At 37.9% G+C, this 20,882-nt stretch overlaps 1 protein-coding gene across 4 annotated transcripts in view; it reads right to left on the reverse strand.

The window, feature by feature from the left end:
- Positions 1-20,882, reverse strand: part of BMPR1A (bone morphogenetic protein receptor type 1A) — a 140,913-nt gene that overhangs the window by 79,508 nt on the left and 40,523 nt on the right. For 2 of the 4 annotated variants that reach the window (XM_079899691.1, XM_079899690.1), the window contains exon 2: positions 5,102-5,169. The exons of the other annotated variants lie outside the window; for them this stretch is intronic. The gene's annotated coding sequence lies outside the window, so the exon portion shown is untranslated. The remainder of the gene's footprint in view (positions 1-5,101; positions 5,170-20,882) is intronic. 4 annotated transcript variants of the gene reach the window in all.

Genomic DNA, 20,882 nt, shown 5'->3' on the forward strand with positions numbered 1-20,882 from the left:
TTCTGTATTCTCTCCAAATCTAGGGTCTCACTGGTTTAGCTTCTCTGAACACTCAAACATCCAACTTCTGCCAGGACTACTGAATTTGTCCAGGTTGGGTTCAGCACTGTCCAAGATAAATATAATACTGCAAATGCGACTACATGTGTTAATTTAAAATTTTCTAGTGTCCCCATGAAAAAAACTAGAGAAGAAGCGAAATTAATAGATTTTGTTTCACCCAATGGATCCAAAATGTTATTTCAATATAATAAATATAAAAATTATTAATAAGATATTTTCTTTTCTTTCTTCATAGTTAAACTTCCAAACCTGGTATGTACATTACCATTAAAGCACATCTCAGTCAGGGCTTGCCACATGTTAAGTGCTCAGTAGCCACTGAATAACTCCAAGATTTCAGTGGCTCAACACAACAAAAGTCTACTTCTGTCTCATGTAAAATGCCCAACATAACAAGCAGGATCTGTTTCACAGTCATCCAAGGACCCAGGCTGACTATCTTGTTCTTGTATCAAATGAAACATATGGCTAGGTACTTCCAGATAAAGAAAAAGACCAGCAACTCTTCATGGACTTTTCACTATGTCAACACAGAAATAACACACACCTCCCCTCAAAGTCCACTGGCCAGAATCAGTCACATGATACCACCTAACTTCAAGGAAACAAAGGAATTAAATGTTCCCATATGCCTGGAATGAAAGGAGAACTGAATGTGGAAGAGCACTAAGAAGTCATTACCACAGGCAGGCACCTGGCTGTGAGGACAAGTGTTAGAAGATGATACAAGCCCTAGATCCTATGGTATAACTGTTTCTTATAAAGATTTTTAAACCTGTTTTCAAAGTGCCTTTGATGAACTTCTTAGTAGACTACTACACACGGCTGAGGAAAGACCTTTGGAGCTTGAGGATATGTTAGGGAAAATCTCCAAAATTGAAAAGCAAACCAGAAAAACACCAAAAAAGAACAGAATATCAAAGAACTGTGGAACAAGTAGAAAAGATGTAACATATGCGTAATGAGAAGGAGAAGTAATACAAAAAGGAGAAGAAAAAGAAAAAGAGAAAGGAACAGGAAACATACTTGAAACACTGATTGAAAATTTCTCCAAATTAATGTTAGACACCAAACCACAGATCCAGGAAGTTCAGAGAACACCAAGCAGGTTAAATGACCAAAAAACTACACCTATATAGATCATTTTCAAACTACAGAAAGTAAAAGATTAAGAAAAAATCTTGAAAGAAAATAGAGGGAAAAAACACCTTACCTATAGAGGAGCAAAGATAAGAATTACATCTGACTTCTCTTTAGAAACCATGCAAGCAAGAAGAGAGTGCAATGAAATATTTAAAGTGTCAAGAGAAAAAAAAAACCAACCTAGAATTCTGTACCGTTACATGGACTATTCATCAAGACAGACCACATTATGGTGGTATATAAAATATACCTTACAGTGGTATATAAAATATACCTTAACAAATTTAAAACAATAGAAATCATACAATATCTCCTCTCAGACCATCACAGAATTAAACTAGAATCAAAAATAGAAAGATAGTTGAAAAATCTCAAAATACTTAAACAATGCACTTCTAAAGGAAATGGGCCAAAGAAGAATTTTCAAGAGACATTTAAGAATAATTTGAACTAAATGGAAATGAAAGCATAAATTTTCAGAATCGATGGGATGCAGTGAAAGCAGTGCTTAGAGGGAAATTTACAGCATTCAATGCATGTATTAGAAAAGAAGAGAGATCTAAAATCAATAACGTAAGGTGCCATCTAAAGAAACTAGGAAAAGAAGGGCAAATTAAATCCAAGAAGAGCAGATGAAAAGTAATAAAAATCAGAGCAGAAAATAATAAAACTGAAAACAGGAAATCAATAGAGAAAAATCAATGAAACCAAAGGTTCTTTGAAAAGGTTCTTTGCAAAGATTCTTTGAAAAGATAAATAAAATTGATAAAAAAGAAAAATGACACAGATTACTAATATCAGAAATGAAAGCGGAGACACCACTACAGATCCCATGGTCATTAAAAGGTTAATCAAGGAATACCATGAGCTCTATGCCAACAAATTAGATAACTTAGATGAAATGGCCCTATTCCTTGAAAGATACAATTTGCTAAAACTCACACATGAATAAACAGACTATCCAAATAGGTCTACATTTTTAGAGAAATTGAATCATAATTAATAATCTTCCAAACCAGAAAGCACCAGGCCCAGATGGGTTCTCTAGTGAATTCTAGCAAACACTTAAGAAGATATTATAACAATTCTCTATAATCTTATTCAGAAGATAGAAACAAAGGGAATACTTCCTAACTCATTCTATGAGGCCAGCATTACCCTAATACCAAAACCAGATAAAGACATTACAAGAAAACTAGAGACCAATCTCTCATAAACATATATACAAAAATCCTGAACAGAATATTAGCACATCAGGAATTCCCTGGTGGTCCAGTGGTTAGGACTCAGTGCACTCACTGCTGGGGCACAGGTTCAATCCCTGGTTGGGGAACTAAGATCCTGCAAACTGTGCAGTGTGGCCAAAAATGAAAAAGAATATTAGCACATCAAATCCAACAATGTATAAAAAGAATTTATACCATGACCAACTGGCATTTAATCCAGGTACACAAGGCTGGTTCAACATTCAAGAAATCAACTAATTCAATCCATCACATCAGAAGACTAAAGAAGAAAAACCACTAAGATGCTATCATTAGATGCAGAAAAAGCATTTGAGACTATTTTACACTCATTCACGATTAAAAGAAAAATCTCAGCAAACTAGGGATAGAGGGGAATTTCCTCAATTTGAAGAACACCTACCAAAAACCTATAGCTAACATCACATTTAATAGTGAGACACTCAAAGCTTTCCCACTAAGATCAGGAACAAGGCAACATATCCCTTCTTACCACTCCTTTTCAAATCACACTGGAAATCCAAGCTAATGGAATAAGACAAGAGAAAGAAATAAATGGTATAAAGATTGGAAAGAAAGAACTGTCTTCGTTCACAGATGATGTAATCATCTATATAGAAAATCTACATGAATCAACGACAAAAAAACTCCTAGAATTAATAATCAATTACAGAAAAGTTGCAAGATACAAGGTTAATATACAAAAGTCAATTGCTCTCCTATATGCCAGTAATATGCTTGTGGAATTTGAAATTAAAGACATATCATTTACATCAGCACCCCCAAAATGAAATACTTAGGTATAAATCTAATAAAATACATATAAGATCTATATGAGGAAAATTACAAAACTAATGAAAAAAGTCAAAGAACTAAATAAATGGACAGTCCATGTTAATGAATAGGAAGACTCAATACTGCCAAGATATCTGTTCTTCCCTATTATCTATTAAGTCAATACAATCCCAGCCAACATCATATGTCACTAAGGAATTATAAATTAAAACAACAATCAGGTAAATGTTACCACACATTTATTAAAATGGTCAAAATCTAAAGCACTGACAACATAAAATGCTGCTAAGGATACAGAGCAAAGGGACCCTCATTCATTGCTGATGGTAATGCAAAATGACAGAGCCACACTGGAAGAATTTGGCAGTTTCTTACAAAAACTAAACATACTATTAGCATACAATCCAGAAATCCTGCTACTTGGTATCCCAAATGAGTTGAAAACTTGTGTCCACACAAAAACCTGCCCAAAGATGTTTAAAAGAACTTTATTCATAACTGTCAAAACTTGGAAGCAATCAAGATGTCCCTCAGTAGGTAAATGCATAAATAAGCTGTGGTATATCCAGACAGTGGACTATTATTCATTGATTAATATAATTCATCAACACATTTTAAACATTTTAACAACTGTGAAATCAGAATGTGTCTTAAAATTGATATAATATCATTGTTTAATAGGCATCATTTTTCTTTCTTAATGGATCTTTTCACATTTTAACAACTGTAAAATCAAGATACGTCTTAAGATTAATATCACATCATTGTTTAATAGGTATCATTTATTTTCTTTCTTAATGGTACACAAAATAACAGTACATCAGTGCCTAGGAATTACACAGATATATATTTTAGGGTTGATGTAATACATTCCAGAATGTATACCTCAACTTCAGAACAAACTGGACGAGTTTGCTAGTACTAACAACCAAATATTTCTCACATATATATATAAAACTTGTCAGGTTTATACTGTTATTAACACAACGTAAGTACTAGCAAAACCTGGCTTTTTATTAACTACTGTTCTTTCTACCATAATTACTAATTTTTTGCCAATTTTCTTTTTATCTTTTTGGTAACATCGCCAGTCCTGCAAAATCTTCCTGATCTGGCTTTACAGAGTCAACTGTAAAATTAACTCAAAGAGCCAAACGAATTCTCCACTCTAGAAATATCCTTTTAAAATAAAACTCATCGGGACTTCCCTGGTGACATAGTGGTTAAAATCCGCCTGCCAATGCAGGGGACACGGGTTTGAGCTCTTGTCTGGGAAGATCCCACATGCCACAGAGTAACTAAGCCCGTGAGCCACAACTACTGAGCCTGTGTTCTAGAGCCCGCGAGCCACAACTAGTGAAGCCCATGCACCTAGAGCCCGTGCTCCACAACAAGAGAAACCACCACAATGAGAAGTCTGCGCACTACAACGAAGAGTAGCCCCCGCTCACTGCAGCAAGAGAGAGCCTGCGTGCAGCAACGAAGACCCAATGCAGCCAAAAATAAATAAATAAAAAATAAAACTCATCAATTCTGTTCATTCCTATTCCACTAGTTAATAAAAGACTGCTGTTGCAAATTATAAATTTCTGTGGACAGTGCCACCAACTGACAGAAGGGTTCAAGTAAAACCTGACCAAACTCCAGGAACTACAATATACTTCACCCACTCATAAGGAAATACACACTTTGCTTTCTTTAATCCTTGAAGAAACATCAACATTTTTTCAGCCCAATTCTAACAAAATAAAATGCAAATGACTAGTGAGAAATAATTGTATCTGCATTAACCCACAGAATACAGAAGACCCTTTTTTTGTTTGTCTGCTTCGTTGGTGAAATACCAGTAAACTTACTTTGGCTTATGGCTGTTCAACTGAAGTGCAAATGAATTTGTGAATGGGCACATTCAAGGATCAAGTATCTAAAAGTAAACAAATCAATATTATCCACAATGAGAAACAGTTTTAAAAAATTATAATCAGTATCTTGATAGGGGTATGGATTACAAAGGTGTATGCATTTTCCAAAACTGATTGAACTGTATACATAAGATCTGCACACTTCACTTTATATATATGTTTACATATATATACATATTATACTTCAATTTTTAAAACTTAATAAATTAGAACATGGAATGGGGAAAAGCAAAAAAAAAAAAAAATCCTGTGGGGTTGGATGAGAATTGAGGGTGTTAGTATAAACTAAAATTATTTTTTAAAAATATAGTTCCTAACTATGTTCACTGGAAGGGACTGGAAACAATGACACCAGTACTAATGACAATACCTAATGCCCAGATCTTGGTTTCTATATATTGTTTCTCCACTAAGAGAAACCTGGCCTCCTTAAAATCATGACTGATTCTGCCCCATAGATGGGGCACAAAAGGTCCAACATGAGCCTGGAACATCACTGTATCACAAAGTGATAGGGCCACACCCAAAGGACACCAGAGCCAGGATGAAGGGACTCCCACTGTCAGAACCTGGGACAATATGAACATCAAAAAACATAAAGGTTGTAAATGAAAGGATAAAGAGGATGTGGTATATATATATACCCCCCCACACACAAATGGAATACCACTCAGCCATAAAAAAGAACAAAATTTTGCCATGTGCAGCAACATGACTTGGAGGGCATTATGCTAAGTGAAATAAGTCAGACAGAGGACATATACTGTACGATACCACTTTTTTGTGGAATCTTAAAAAAGTACAACAAACTAGCGAATATGACAAACAAGAAGCAGACTCACAGAGAGAGAGCAAACCAGTGGTTACCAATGGGAGGAGGGGAGGCAATATAGGAGTGGGAGAGAGGGAGGTACAAACTACTGGGTGTAAGATAAACTCAAGGATGTATTGTACAACACAGGAAATATAGTCAATATTTTGTTATAACTGTAAATGGAAAAGTAACCTTTTAAAATTGTGTAAAAATTTTTAAATACAAATAACAACAACAAAAAATAAGGGCTGTAATGGATTATAACCCACTGGATAAAGTAGAAGGCCATCAGTCCATATTGATGATAGCTAGATAAAGAGAATAAATAAAGACTAAGATATTCAAGTATCTCCCCACAGTTTGTTTATTAGTTGTAAAGGGGGAAACAGTGACTATACAATGAAGAAACTGGACAACACCCTAGCCAGGTGATCAAAACCAATATTACTAATGCCAAGTAAGGTCAGACACATCATGCTTCTGAATGTGATAGCCTGAGAAAGGACACATCATCATTTATGTAGAATTCTCGCCAGAGACGCATCACCTAAATCTAACAATGAGAAAATGTCAGATAACTCCAAACTGAGGAACACTGTATAAAATAACTGGCCTATATGCTTTTTTTTTAATTTCTAGCACTATTTTATTTGTTTATTTTTAATTTATTTATTTTATTCATTCATTTTTGGCTGTGTTGGGTCTTCGTTGCTGCATGCGGGCTTTCTCTAGCTGCAGCGAGCGGGGGCTACTCTTCACTGCGGTGCGCAGGCTTCTCATTGCGGTGCTTCTCTTGTTGTGGAGCACGGGCTCTAGGCGTGCAGGCTTCAGTAGTTGTGGCATGCAGGCTCAACAGCTGTGACTCGCGGGCTCTAGAGCGCAGGCTCACTAGTTGTGGCGTACAGGTCTAGCTGCTCCACAGCATGTGGGATCCTCCCAGACCAGGGATCGAACCCGTGTCCCCTGCACTGACAGACTGGTTCTCAATCACTGTGCCACCAGGGAAGCCCATGGCCTATATTCTTAAAACATGTTACTGTCATGAAAGACAAAGGACAGCTAAGGAACTGTTCCAGATTAAAGAGACATGACAACTAATAACAGTATGTGATCCCAGACTAAATCCTCTGCTGGGAGGAGGCGGAGTCTAAAAAAGACTTGAGATAGTTGAGATAACAGACAAAAGTGTGTAATAGGTTAAAGTACTGTATCAATGTAAAATTTCCTGAATTTGATAACCTAAGTGTGATTACATATGAGAAAACCCTTGTTTTTAGAAAACAGAAACAAATAGTAAGGATAAAATACATACAACTTAATTCTCTCAAAGAGTTCATCAAAAATAAATTGTGGGTGGCCAGAGGGGAAGATGGTGGAAGAGTAAGACACGGAGATCACCTTCCTCCTCACAGATACACCAGAAATACATCTACACGTGGAACAACTCCTACAGAACACCTACTGAATGCTGGCAGAAGACCTCAGACCTCCCAAAAGGCAAGAAAGTCCCCACGTACCTGGGTAGGGCAAAAGAAAAAAGAATAAACAGAGACAAAAGGATAGGGACGGGACCTGCACCAGTGGGAGGAAGCTGTGAAGGAGGAAAGGTTTCCACACACTAATAAGCCCCTTCGAGGGCGGAGACTGCGGGTGGCAGAGGGGGAAAGCTTCGGGGCCGCGGAGGAGAGCACAACAACAGGGCTGCAGAGGGCAAAGCAGAGAGATCATGCACAGAGAATCGATGCTGACTGGCACTCACCAGCCCGAGAGGCTTGTCTGCTCACCCGACGGGGTGGGCGGGGCTGGGAGCTGAGGCTCCAGCTTCCCTCGGAGCGCAGGGAGAGGACTGGGGTTGGCGGCGTGAACACAGCCTGCAGGGGTTCCTGCACCAGGGCTAGCCGGGAGGGAGTCCGGGGAAAAGTCTGGACCTGTCGAAGAGGCAAGAGACTTTTTCTTCCCTCTGTTTCCTGGTGCGTGAGGAGAGGGGATTAAGAGCGCTGCTTAAAGGAGCTCCAGAGACGGGCGCGAGCCGTGGCTAACACCACGGACCCCAGAGACGGGCATGAGACGCTAAGGCTGCTGCTGTCACCACCAAGAAGCCTGTGTGCAAGCACAGGTCACTATCCACACCTCCCTTCCGGGGAGCCTGTGCAGCCCGCCACTGCCAGGGTCCGGGATCCAGGGACAACTTCCCCGGGAGAGCGCACGGTGTGCCTCAGGCTGGTGCAACGTCCCGCCGGCCTCTGCCGCCACAGGCTGGCCCCGCACTCTGTACCCCTCCCTCCCCCAGGCCTGGGTGAGCCAGAACCCCCAAAACAGCAGCTCCTTTAACCCCGTCCTGTCTGAGGGAAGAATAGACACCCTCCGGTCCAAAGATGAGCCCCGGGAGCTGTGAGAACAAAGAAGAGAAAGGGAAATCTCTCCTAGCAGCCTCAGAAGCAGCGGATTAAAGCTCCACAATCAACTAGATGTACCCTGCATCTGTGGAATACATGAATAGACAAGAATCATCCCAAATTAAGGAGGTGGACTTTGAGAGCAAGATTTATTATTTTTTCCCCTTTTCCTCTTTTTGTCAGTGTGGATGTGCATGCCTCTGTGTGAGATTTTGTCTGTATACCTTTGCCTTCACCATTTGTCCTAGGGTTCTATCCATCCGTTTTTTTTTAATTTTTTTCTTAATAATTATTTTTATTTTAATAACTTTATTTTATCTTACCTTCGTTTCTTTTCTTTCTTTCCTTCCTTTCTCTCTCTCTCTCTCTGTCTCTCTCTCTCTGTCTCTCTCTCTCTTCTTTTTCTCCCTTTTATTCTGAGGTGGGAGAGCCAACTTCAGGACACTGGTCCACAAGAGACCTCCCAGCTCCACATAATATCAAACGCTGAAAATCTCCCAGAGATCGCCATCTCAACACCAACACCCAGCTTCACTCAACGACCAGCAAGCTACAGTACTGGACACCCTATGCCAAACAAATAGCAAGACAGGAACACAACCCCACCCATTAGCAGAGAGGCTGCCTAAAATCATAAGTCCACAGACACCCCAAAACACACCACCAGACGTGTACCTGCCCACCAGAAAGACAAGATCCAGCCTCATCCACCAGAACACAGGCACTAGTCCCCTCTACCAGGAAGCCCACACAACCCACCGAACCAACTTTAGCCACTGGGGAAAGACACCAAAAGCAACGGGAACTACGAACCTGCAGCCAGCAAAAAACAGACCCCAAACACAGTAAGACAAGCAACGTGAGAAGACAGAAAAACACACAGCAGATGAAGGAGCAAGATAAAAACCAACCAGACCTAACAAATGAAGAGGAAATAGGCAGTCTACCTGAAAAAGAATTCAGAATAATGATAGTAAAGATGATCCAAAATCTTGGAAATAGAATACACAAAATGCAAGAAACATTTAACAAGGACCTAGAAGAACTAAAGATGAAACAAGCAATGATGAACAACACAATAGATGAATTTAAAAATACTCTAGATGGGGCTTCCCTGGTGGCGCATTGGTTGAGAGTCTGCCTGCCGATGCAGGGGACACGGGTTCGTGCCCCGGTCCGGGAAGATCCCACATGCTGCGAAGCGGCTAGGCCCGTGAGCCATGGCCACTGAGCCTGTGTGTCCAGAGCCTGTGCTCCGCAACGGGAGACACCACAACAGTGAGAGGCCCGCGTACCGCAAAAAAACAAAACAAAGCAAACAAAAAAACAAAACAAAACAAAACAATACTCTAGATGGGATCAATAGCAGAATAACTGAGGCAGAAGAACAGATAAGTGACCTGGAAGATAAAATAGTGGAAATAACTACTGCAGAGCAGAATAAAGAAAAAAGAATGAAAAGAACTGAGGACAGTCTCAGAGACCTCTGGGACAACATTAAACACACCAACATTTGAATTATAGGGGTTCCAGAAGAAGAAGAGAAAAAGAAAGGGACTGAGAAAATATTTGAAGACATTATAGTTGAAAACTTCCCTAATATGGGAAAGGAAATAGTGAAGTCCAGAAGCACAGAGAGTCCCATACAGGATAAATCCAAGGAGAAACACGCCAACACACATATTAATCAAACTGTCAAAAATTAAATACAAAGAAAACATTAAAAGCAGCAAGGGAAAAACAACAAATAACACACAGGAGAATCCCCATAAGATTAACACCTGATCTTTCAGCAGAAACTCTGCACGCCAGAAGGGACTGGCAGGACATATGTAAAATGATGAAGGAGAAAAACCTACAACCAAGATTACTCTACCCAGCAAGGATCTCATTCAGATTTGATGGAGAAATTAAAACCTTTACAGACAAGCAAAAGCTGAGAGAGTTCAGCACCACCAAACCAGCTTTACAACAAATGCTAAAGGAACTTCTCTAGGCAAGAAACACAAGAGAAGGAAAAGACCTACAATAACAAACCGAAAACAATTAAGAAAATGGGAATAGGAACATACATATCGATAATTACCTTAAATGTAAATGGATTAAATGCTCCCACCAAAGGACACGGACTGGCTGAACGGATACAAAAACAAGACTCATATATATGCTGTCTACAAGAGACCCACTTCAGACCTAGAGACACATACAGACTGAAAGTAAGGGGATGGAAAAAGATATTCCATGCAAATGGAAACCAAAAGAAAGCTGGAGTAGCAATTCTCATATCAGACAAAATAGACTTTAAAATAAAGACCATTACAAGAGACAAAGAAGGACACTACATAATGATCAAGGGATCGATCCAAGAAGAAGGTATAACAATTGTAAATATTTATGCACCCAACATAGGAGCACCTCAATACATAAGGCAAATACTAACAGCCATAAAAGGGGAAATCGACAGTAATACATTCATAGTAGGGGACTTTCACCAATGGACAGATCATCCAAAATGAAAATAAATAAGGAAACACAAGCTTTAAATGATACATTAAACAAGATGGACGTAATTGATATTTATAGGACATTCCATCCAAAAACAACAGAACACACATTTTTCTCAAGTGCTCATGGAATATTCTCCAGGATAGATCATATCTTACGTCACAAATCAAGCCTTGGTAAATTTAAGAAAATTGAAATTGTATCAAGCATCTTTTCTGAACACAACGCTATGAGACTAGATATCAATTACAGGAAAAGATCTGTAAAAAATACAAACACATGGAGGCTAAACAATACACTACTTAATAACGAAGTGATCACTGAAAAAATCAAAGAGAAAATCAAAAATTACCTAGAAACAAATGACAATGGAGACACGACGACCCAAAACCTATGGGATGCAGCAAAAGCAGTGCTAAGAGGGAAGATTATAGCAATACAATCCTACCTTAAGAAACAGGAAACATCTCGAATAAACAACCTAACCTTGCACCTAAAGCAAATACAGAAAGAAGAACAAAAAAACCCCAAAGTTAGCAGAAGGAAAGAAATCATAAAGTACAGATCAGAAATAAATGAAAAAGAAATGAAGGAAACGATAGCAAAGATCAATAAAACTAAAAGCTGGTTCTTTGGGAAGATAAACAAAATGGATAAACCATTAGCCAGACTCATCAAGAAAAAAAGGGAGAAGACTCAAATCAATAGAATTAGAAATGAAAAAGGAGAAGTAACAACTGACACTGCAGAAATACAAAAGATCATGAGAGATTACTACAAGCAACTCTATGCCAATAAAATGGACAACCTGGAAAAAATGGACAAATTCTTAGAAAGGCACAACCTGCCAAGACTGAATCAGGAAGAAATAGAAAATATGAACAGACTAATCACAAGCACTGAAATTAAAACTGTGATTAAAAATCTTCCAACAAACAAAAGCCCAGGACCAGATGGCTTCCCAGGCGAGTTCTATCAAACATTTAGAGAAGAGCTAACACCTACCCTTCTCAAAGTCTTCCAAAATATAGCAGAGGGAGGAACACTCCCAAACTGATTCTACGAGGCCACCATCAATCACCCTGATACCAAAACCAGACAAGGATGTCACAAAGAAAGAAAACTACAGGCCAATATCACTGACGAACAGAGATGCAAAAATCCTCAAGAAAATACTAGCAAACAGAATCCAACAACACATTAAAAGGATCATACACCACGATCAAGTGGGGTTTATTCCAGAAATGCAAGGATTCTTCAATATACGCAAATCAATCAACATAATACACCACATTAACAAATTGAAGGGGAAAAAACATATGATCATCTCAACAGATGCAGAGAAAGCTTTCGACAAAATTCAACACCCAGTTATGATAAAAACCCTGCAGAAAGTAGGCATAGAGGGAACTTTCCTCAACATAATAAAGGCCATATATGACAAACCCACAGCCAACATCGTCCTCCATGGTGAAAAACTGGAAACATTTCCACTAAGATCAGGAAAAAGACAAGGTTGCCCAGTCTCACCACTCTTATTCAACATAGTTTTGGAAGTTTTAGGTACAGCAATCAGAGAAGAAAAGGAAATAAAAGGAATCCAAATTGGAAAAGAAGAAGTAAAGCTGTCACTGTTTGCAGATGACATAATACTATATATAGAGAATCCTAAAGATGCTACCAGAAAACTACTAGAGCTAATCAATGAATTTGGTAAAGTAGCAGGATACAAAATTAATGCACAGAAATCTCTGGCATTCCTATACACTAATGATGAAAAATCTGAAAGTGAAATCAAGAAAACACTCCCATTTACCATTGCAACAAAAAGAATAAAATATCTAGGAATAAACCTACCTAAGGAGACAAAAGACCTGTATGTAGAAAATTATAAGACACTGATGAAAGAAATTAAAGATGATACAAACAGATGGAGAGATATACCATGTTCTTGGATTGGAAGAATCAACATTGTGAAAATGAGTATACTACCCAAAGCAATCTACAGATTCAATGCAATCTCTATCAAACTTCCACTGGCATTTTCACAGAACTAGAACAAAAAATTTCACAATTTGTATGGAAACACAAATGACCCCGAATAGTCAAAGCAATCTTGAGAAAGAAAAACGGAGCTGGAGGAATCAGGCTCCCTGACTTCAGACTATACTACAAAGCTACAGTAATCAAGACAGTATGGTACTGGCACAAAAACAGAAAGATAGATCAATGGAACAGGATAGAAAGCCCAGAGAGAAACCCACGCACATATGGTCACCTTATCTTTGATAAAGGAGGCAGGAATGTACAGTGGAGAAAGGACAGCCTCTTCAATAAGTGGTGCTGGGAAAACTGGACAGCTACATGTAAAAGTATGAGATTAGATCACTCCCTAACAGCATACACAAAAATAAGCTCAAAATGGATTAAAGACCTAAATGTAAAGCCAGAAACTATCAAATGCTTAGAGGAAAACATAGGCAGGACACTCTATGACATAAATCACAGCAAGATCCTTTTTGACCCACCTCCTAGAGAAATGGAAATAAAAACAAAAATAAACAAATGGGACCTAATGAAACTTCAAAGCTTTTGCACAGCAAAGGAAACCATAAACAGGACCAAAAGACAACCCTCAGAATGGGAGAAAATATTTGCAAATGAAGCAACTGCCAAAGGATTCATCTCCAAAATTTACAAGCAGCTCAATAACAAAAAAACAAACAAACCAATCCAAAAATGGGCAGAAGACTTAAACAGACATTTCTCCAAAGAAGATATACACACTGCCAACAAACACATGAAAGAATGCTCAACATCAAGAATCATTAGAGAAATGCAAATCAAAACTACAATGAGATATCATCTCACACCAGTCAGAATGGCCATCATCAAAAAATCTAGAAACCATAAATGCTGGAGAGGGTGTGGAGAAAAGGGAACACTCTTGCACTGCTGGTGGGAATGTGAATTGGTACAGCCACTGTGGAGAACAGTATGGAGGGTCCTTAAAAAACTACAAATAGAACTACCATATGACCCAGCAATCCCACTGCTGGGCATATACCCTGAGAAAGCCATAATTCAATAAGAGTCATGTACCAAAATGTTCACTGCAGCTCTATTTATAATAGCCCAGACATGGAAACAACCTAAGTGTCCATCATCGGATGAATGGATAAAGAAGATGTGGCACATACATACAATGGAATATTAGTCAGCCATAAAAAGAAATGAAATTGAGCTATTTGTAATGAGGTGGATGAACCTACAGTCTGTCATACAGAGTGAACTAAGTCAGAAAGAGAAAGACAAATACCGTATGCTAACACATATATATGTAATTTAAGAAAAAAAAATGTCATGAAGAACCTAGGGGTAAGACAGGAATAAAGTCACAGACCTACTAGCGAATGGACTTGAGGATATGGGGAGGGGGAAGGGCAAGCTGTGACAAAGCGAGAGAGTGGCATGGACATATATACACTACCAAACGTGAAATAGATAGCTAGTGGGAAGCAGCCGCAAAGCACAGGGAGATCAGTTCGGTGCTTTGTGACCACCTAAAAGGGTGGGATAGGGAGGATGGGAGGGAGGCAGACGCAAGAGGGAAGAGATATGGGAACACATGTATATGTATAACTGATTCACTTCGTTATAAAGCAGAAACTAACACACCATTGTAAAGCAATTATACTCCAGTAAGGATGTAAAAAAAAAATAAAATTGTGTACGTGTAGATTAGGTAAAGGAAAGAAGTAGAGACCCAGAGAACAATGCAAATGTGGGAAAATGTTAAAAATTGATGAGTCACAGATAGAGAGTATATGGGAGTTTTACTGTGCTTTTGTTTTTTAAGGTTTTATTTTTTTAAATACATCTTTATTGGAGTATAATTTCTTCATGATGCTGTTAAGTTTCTGCTATACAACAAAGTGAATCAGCCATATGCATACATATATCCCCATATCCCCTCCCTCTTGAGCCTCCCCCCACCCTCCCTATTTCACCCCTCTAGGTCGTCACAAAACACGGAGCTGATCTCCCTGTGCTATGCTGCTGCTTCCCACTAGCTATGTGTTTTACATTTGGTAGTGTATATATGTTGATGCTACTCTCACTTCGCCCCAGCTTCACCCTCCACCCCATGTCCTCAAGTCCATTCTCTACGTCTATGTCTTTACTCCTGCCCTGCCGCTAGGTTCATCAGTATCTTGTTTTTTTTTAGGTTCTATATAGCCAGGACATGGAAGCAACCTAAATGTCCATCGACAGATGAATGGATACTATGCTATTCTTGCATCTTTTCTAAGTATGAAGTAATTTCAAAATAAAAAGTAAAAATAAAAACATAAATGAATTACGTTCATGTGTTGTAGTCCTAACCTCCAGTATCTCAGAATGTGACCTTGATTTGAAGATATTGTCTTTACAGAGGTCATCATATTAAAATGAGATCATTAGAGTGGGCCCTAATCAAATATGGCTGGTGTCCTTATAAAAGGGGGAAATTTGTATAAAGACATGTCAAGAGAGACAGGGAGAAGATGGCCATCTACAGTCCAATGAATGCTTGCGGCTATGAGAAGTTAGGAAAGAGGCCTGGAACAGATCCTTCCCTAGCACCCTCAGAGGGAGCATGGCTCAGGCAACAACCTGATTTTGGATGTTTAGCCTCCAGAGCTGGGAGAAAATAATTTTCTGCTCTCCTAAGCAGAAATAAACAAAAGAATTAAAATAGTCAAACAAACAAAACACACCTACAGGACATTATGCTAAAATAAATTAAATAATTTTTACAGACATCTGAGATATACTTTCACCAAATAAAGATGTTTAAAAAGCACAAATATTTTAATTACTCACTACTATTCACCAAATAAAGAGGAAATCATCAAACACCAATCTTGCACTGTAAAGAAAATCACGTGATATAAAGAACCAAAAAAAAAAACCAAAAGAACTAACCAAACTCAATGCACTATCCTATTGATATAAGTGCTTTTAAAGTAAACTAAATCCCATATGAGAATAAGTATACTAAAATTCATTTAACAGGTATCATTAATTAAAGACATATTTTTTAAAAATCTCCCATTAGAATCAACCAAAAAATTATTAAAACTAAAAGAAGAGTTAAACATGTGAAGTTAATTAAACATACACGTTTTTCATATATTAACAAAAGTTTACAAAATATAATGAAAAAATAATCTCACTCACAGCAGCATCTAAAAATATACTAAAAATTTTACTGAAAGTCAAAGAAGATTAATAAAAGAAGGGGTACCACTTTATGAGTTAGAATACTATATACTGTAAAGACATCAGTTCTATCCAAATCTATCAACAAATGTTAACAGGGTTTTGAATGGAATCAGACAAAAAGGACTCTAAAGGTATTTGGAAAAATAAACTTTGGAGTATCCAAAACTTTTGGAAAAGTAACAAAGAAGTATCTGCCTTACCATGTATTAAAATATACTGGAAGTTACATCAATATAAACAATGTGTTCTACTGTCAAGAGACACATTATAAGAGGAGGCCAAAAGTAGATCCATATATATATAAGAATGTAATAAAAGCAGCATCTCAAATAAATAAAAGGTGTTGAATGTGCTGCCCATTTGAGGAAAAACTGAACTGGATCCTTATCTCATGCAACAAAATTAATTCCAGATAAATAAAAGGTTAAGATGTAAAATGTGAAACTATAAAAGAACTTGAAAATACTATTGCAACGGGGAAGTAATTTCTAAATTTGACATTAAAAGCAGAAACCATAAAGAAAATGGCTGGTGTAAACTGTCATTAAAGACAACACTGAATATATTTTTTGTAGCAATCTTAATAAACCTATAACATTATTACACTTATTATTATGCTTTTAGAGTTGTGGCTAGGGCAGTAAAATCAGAGTATGTTATTCTACCCATGTGATTTCATTTTAAAGGGAACAATTTTCTACTTTGATTTGACAACTGGCTTTTCCTGTAATGCTTAGGAGTTATTTGAGTAACAAAAAGTACTTAACTCCTATTTTTTCACACTTCTGTGTTTGTTATCTTTAGTTAGAATTTTTAAAAAATCTAAAATTTGGGTGACTTCCTATAATTTGACACCAAGTTATTAAAATGTTATGTTTTTTAAATTGACTGAAGTTAATATTCTAGGTGAAGAAATAATAAGTACCTACAAGGACTTTTTTTTCAGCTTCAGACCCACTGGATCTAAGTGCTACTTGCACCTCAACTTATGTTATAAGCAAATGTTTGTTCTGCAAGGGAAAAAAATGCTTATTTACATGTGATATTTCATGTCAAATTCCTAGATTCTTCTCCCTTCCCTTTACATCACAGTCATTCAAACATTTGCATTTGCAATACAGAGGCAAGAAGTATTCATAATGGAGTTCAGATTCTTTTTTTTTTTTTGCGGTACGCGGGCCTCTCACTGTTGTGGCCTCTCTCGTTGCGGAGCACAGGCTCCGGACGCGCAGGCTCAGCAGCCATCGCTCACAGGCCCAGCCACTCCACAGCATGTGGGATCTTCCCGGACCGGGGCACGAACCCGTGTCCCCTGCATGGGCAGGTGGACTCTCAACCACTGCGCCACCAGAGAAGCCCTGGAGTTCAGATTCTTTAACATGATTATTTTTACTTTCGAAATCCTCTTTTTTGTCCTTTCATAAATTAGCCGAAAGTGCAGGATAAAAGGTATAAAACCTGAGTTATGATACAGAATTTACACAGGATTTCAGGGCTTAGGTGTAAAGGCTTAAACCAGCAAGAGTCCATTCCTCAGCCCTGACTTATTAGCATGTTCCTCAGCCACCATTTGGACTTCGCTGAAAGACCTGGAAGGCAACAGATTACTACAGCAGATAAGAGTTCCATGCAGAGGAGTCAGTTGTGTCAAATACCACTGAGCAGCTCACGATGAGTACAGAAAATCAGGCACATGGAAGCCATCAATGACACTGACAAGAATGGTTTTTGAGACATTACTCATGGCAAACAGGTAGATGGATGATAAGAGCAGGCTAAATAGTCAAGGGAAGGTGAGGGAGAGAAGGTACTGCAAGTAAACAACTCCCCGATGCATGTGGCTACTAAGCAGGAGGCTGGTAGATAACTGTTTTCTTACTAAGTCTATACTAGAGATTATTTGCTGATGGAAGTAAACCAACGAAGAGGCAAAGACTAGAAAAAAGAGAGGAGAAATAGTCAAAATTCTCACTGATATCAAAACCAAATAGAGTTAACGAGGTGATATTTATCTCTGTGCTTACATCAACCTCAACAGAAATAATTTAGCATTTTTGTAGAAGCTGCCCTGTAAATTTCGTGGTCATATTTTTTTAAGTTTTTTTTGAAAAGATTTATTTACTATTTATTTTATTTTTATTTACTAAGACTATGTTGGGTCTTAGTTGCGGCATGCAGGATCTTCGTTGAGGCATGCAGGATCTTTTGTTGTGGCATGCAGGCTTCTCTCCAGTTGTGGCATGCGGGTTTTTCTCTCTCTAGTTGTGGCACACAGGCTCCAGGGCACGTGGGCTCTGCAGTTTGCAGCACGCAGGCTCTCTAGTTGAGGCATGTGAGATCAGTAGTTGTGGTGTGCTGGCTTAGTTGCCCTGCGGCATGTGGGACCTTAGTTCCCTGACCAGGGATCGAACCTGAGTTCCCTGCATTGTAAGGCAGATTCTTTACCACTGGACCACCAGGGAAGTCCCTCTTGGTCATATTTTCAACACTTAAGCAGTATTTCCATATGAACTTATGTCTCCAAATTATTGGTACTAAAGCATACTAATTTCTTTGCTCTCTAAACACTCTAAGTAACTCAACATACGTAAGAGATTTTATGCCCAGGAAATTTCTCTTAATAATATGAGTTTTTCCTTCATAGCAGCTTCACTAATTTTATTTTATTCTCATTTTTTAAAAACTCCCTGTTGATGTTTGAGTTCGTATTCTAGTAAAAGTTTTTCATTACACATATTTTCCACACATCATATTAAACACCGTTCCTACTATGATTTTTCCTTAAGTCCTAAACTGTGACCTTTGACAGATATATGTAAAAATGTTCTTTATTTTCACAAAGAATTAGAAGTTTTCCTATTTTTCTTAAAACACAAACGGCTCTATTTTAGGCTTCCCTTTTCCGATAGAGTCAAAAAAGCACTGTCACTTTAGGATTGGGGAGACAACACAGAGTGCCAGATTAGAGCATCCTCTACTTAGCTCCACTGATTGTTGCAATTGGGGAACGTAGGTCCTATGCTGCCATATTCCAGTTTTTCAAAATAAGCCAGAGAGCTGGATTTTCTTTTTGGGAAATCTCCCAACTTTTAATTGCTTGTAACTAATTAAAGAAATACAGCATAAGCCAAATACAGCATGCCCGCAGGCCAAATCCAGCTAAGAGGCCACCAGTTCACAACTTCAAGGTTAAAGAATCATAGTAGGTCTGCTTATTTTTCTTTCACATTTTTCTTGTTTTAGGTAATTCTTCCCTCCAAAAAGGGATATCACAAGTTTTTCTATAATATGGTCATTCAGAGATTCAAAGCAAGGTTAAATAAGCTCCACCGTCACCAAGTGCCATTTAACATCTGTCTTTTTTAAAGTAATATATCAAATTTGCATTTTGATACTAGTTTGCAATGGGAAAGAAATTCATCTTTAAATTTTCAGTTGCTTTTGTGAAGGGCAGTTTTCTTACACCTACAAGATAATTAACATTTATAGCACACCTACAGTGTGCAAGGGACACTACTAAACACTCACATTTAGGTATTTCATTAAAGCCTAAATTACCTTGTGAAGTAGATTTTATTATCTCATTTTAGAGACAACTTGCAACAGTTCACAAACTTCTCAGTTTTTGTTTCTCAGCACTCAGAATCCAGCAGAAATAGTTGGTTAGGCTTGTTTTTTGACAGGTATCATCAATCAAAAATAGTTACAACCATCTTAAATCACAGTAACAAAAATGCAAAGCAAAAGTATTGAAGGATGATATCCTTTGAAAATACAGCTAAACCTTAATTTCAACTCCTAATAAATTCTTCACTTTCATTGATCTTACAATCATTGAAATGGCCAGTTATTTTCAAGACAAGTAAAATTGAAGTCAGCTCTGCTTTTTGGTTAATACGTTTCTTTCCAGGGTCTCTAAAAAGACTAAAAGTTTTATAGAATCAAAGCTTTTTTCATTAATTAAAGAGGACTAAAAAAAAAGAACACTGGCTGCTGCCACAAAGAAGTTACTGAACACGTGTGGTGGGCAAGGCACTGTGCTCAGCCCAGTAACACACGGAACCAAGTAAGAGTCCCTCCTCACATAGAGCCTTACAGTTTCTAAGAATGGAAACACAACAGATCCTGTTAAAAATGTTCATACAAATTATAATTACAATGATGATAAGTGCCAAAAAAGAAATGTAAAACAAGGTATTATGAGAGCTTTGACAAAGATGTGTAAGTTTAAGTAAAAAGACAAAATCTTTTTTGTAAAAAAAAGTAAAAGTAAAGTAAAAGTAAAAGTAAAAAGACATTAAGTAAAAAGACAAAATCTCAATATAATAAGGGGGATAAAAAGACAACTGCTCTGTTAAAGTGATGTGGCTCCTTTAAAACTATTACAGTCTGGGCCCAGAAGGACCAGGGGCTCCCCTGGGTCCCCAGCTGCCCCAGGAGAGAGAAGGGTCATGCTGAGAGCACTCTGGGACCCAGGGCCACCTGCAGGTTTGGCTCAACTTCACAGCAGCCAGGCCCTGGACACCCTCAACCACAGCAGAACATCTGCCTGTGCCTTCTTCCCTAAAGTCATTTTGATTCCTCTTTTTAGCTTAGCTCCTGTTACTTAATTGATGCTGCAAAAGTTCTTATTAAAGTTTCATATAGTATTATAATTGTAAAATAGTGTTTTTAAAATTAAAAAATTGTTTAATATAATTCATATGAATACATAGCTCCAGGTCGTGAGACC

The sequence above is a fragment of the Stenella coeruleoalba genome (assembly GCF_951394435.1).
Source record: "Stenella coeruleoalba genome assembly, chromosome: 16".
Taxonomy (NCBI): domain Eukaryota; kingdom Metazoa; phylum Chordata; class Mammalia; order Artiodactyla; family Delphinidae; genus Stenella; species Stenella coeruleoalba.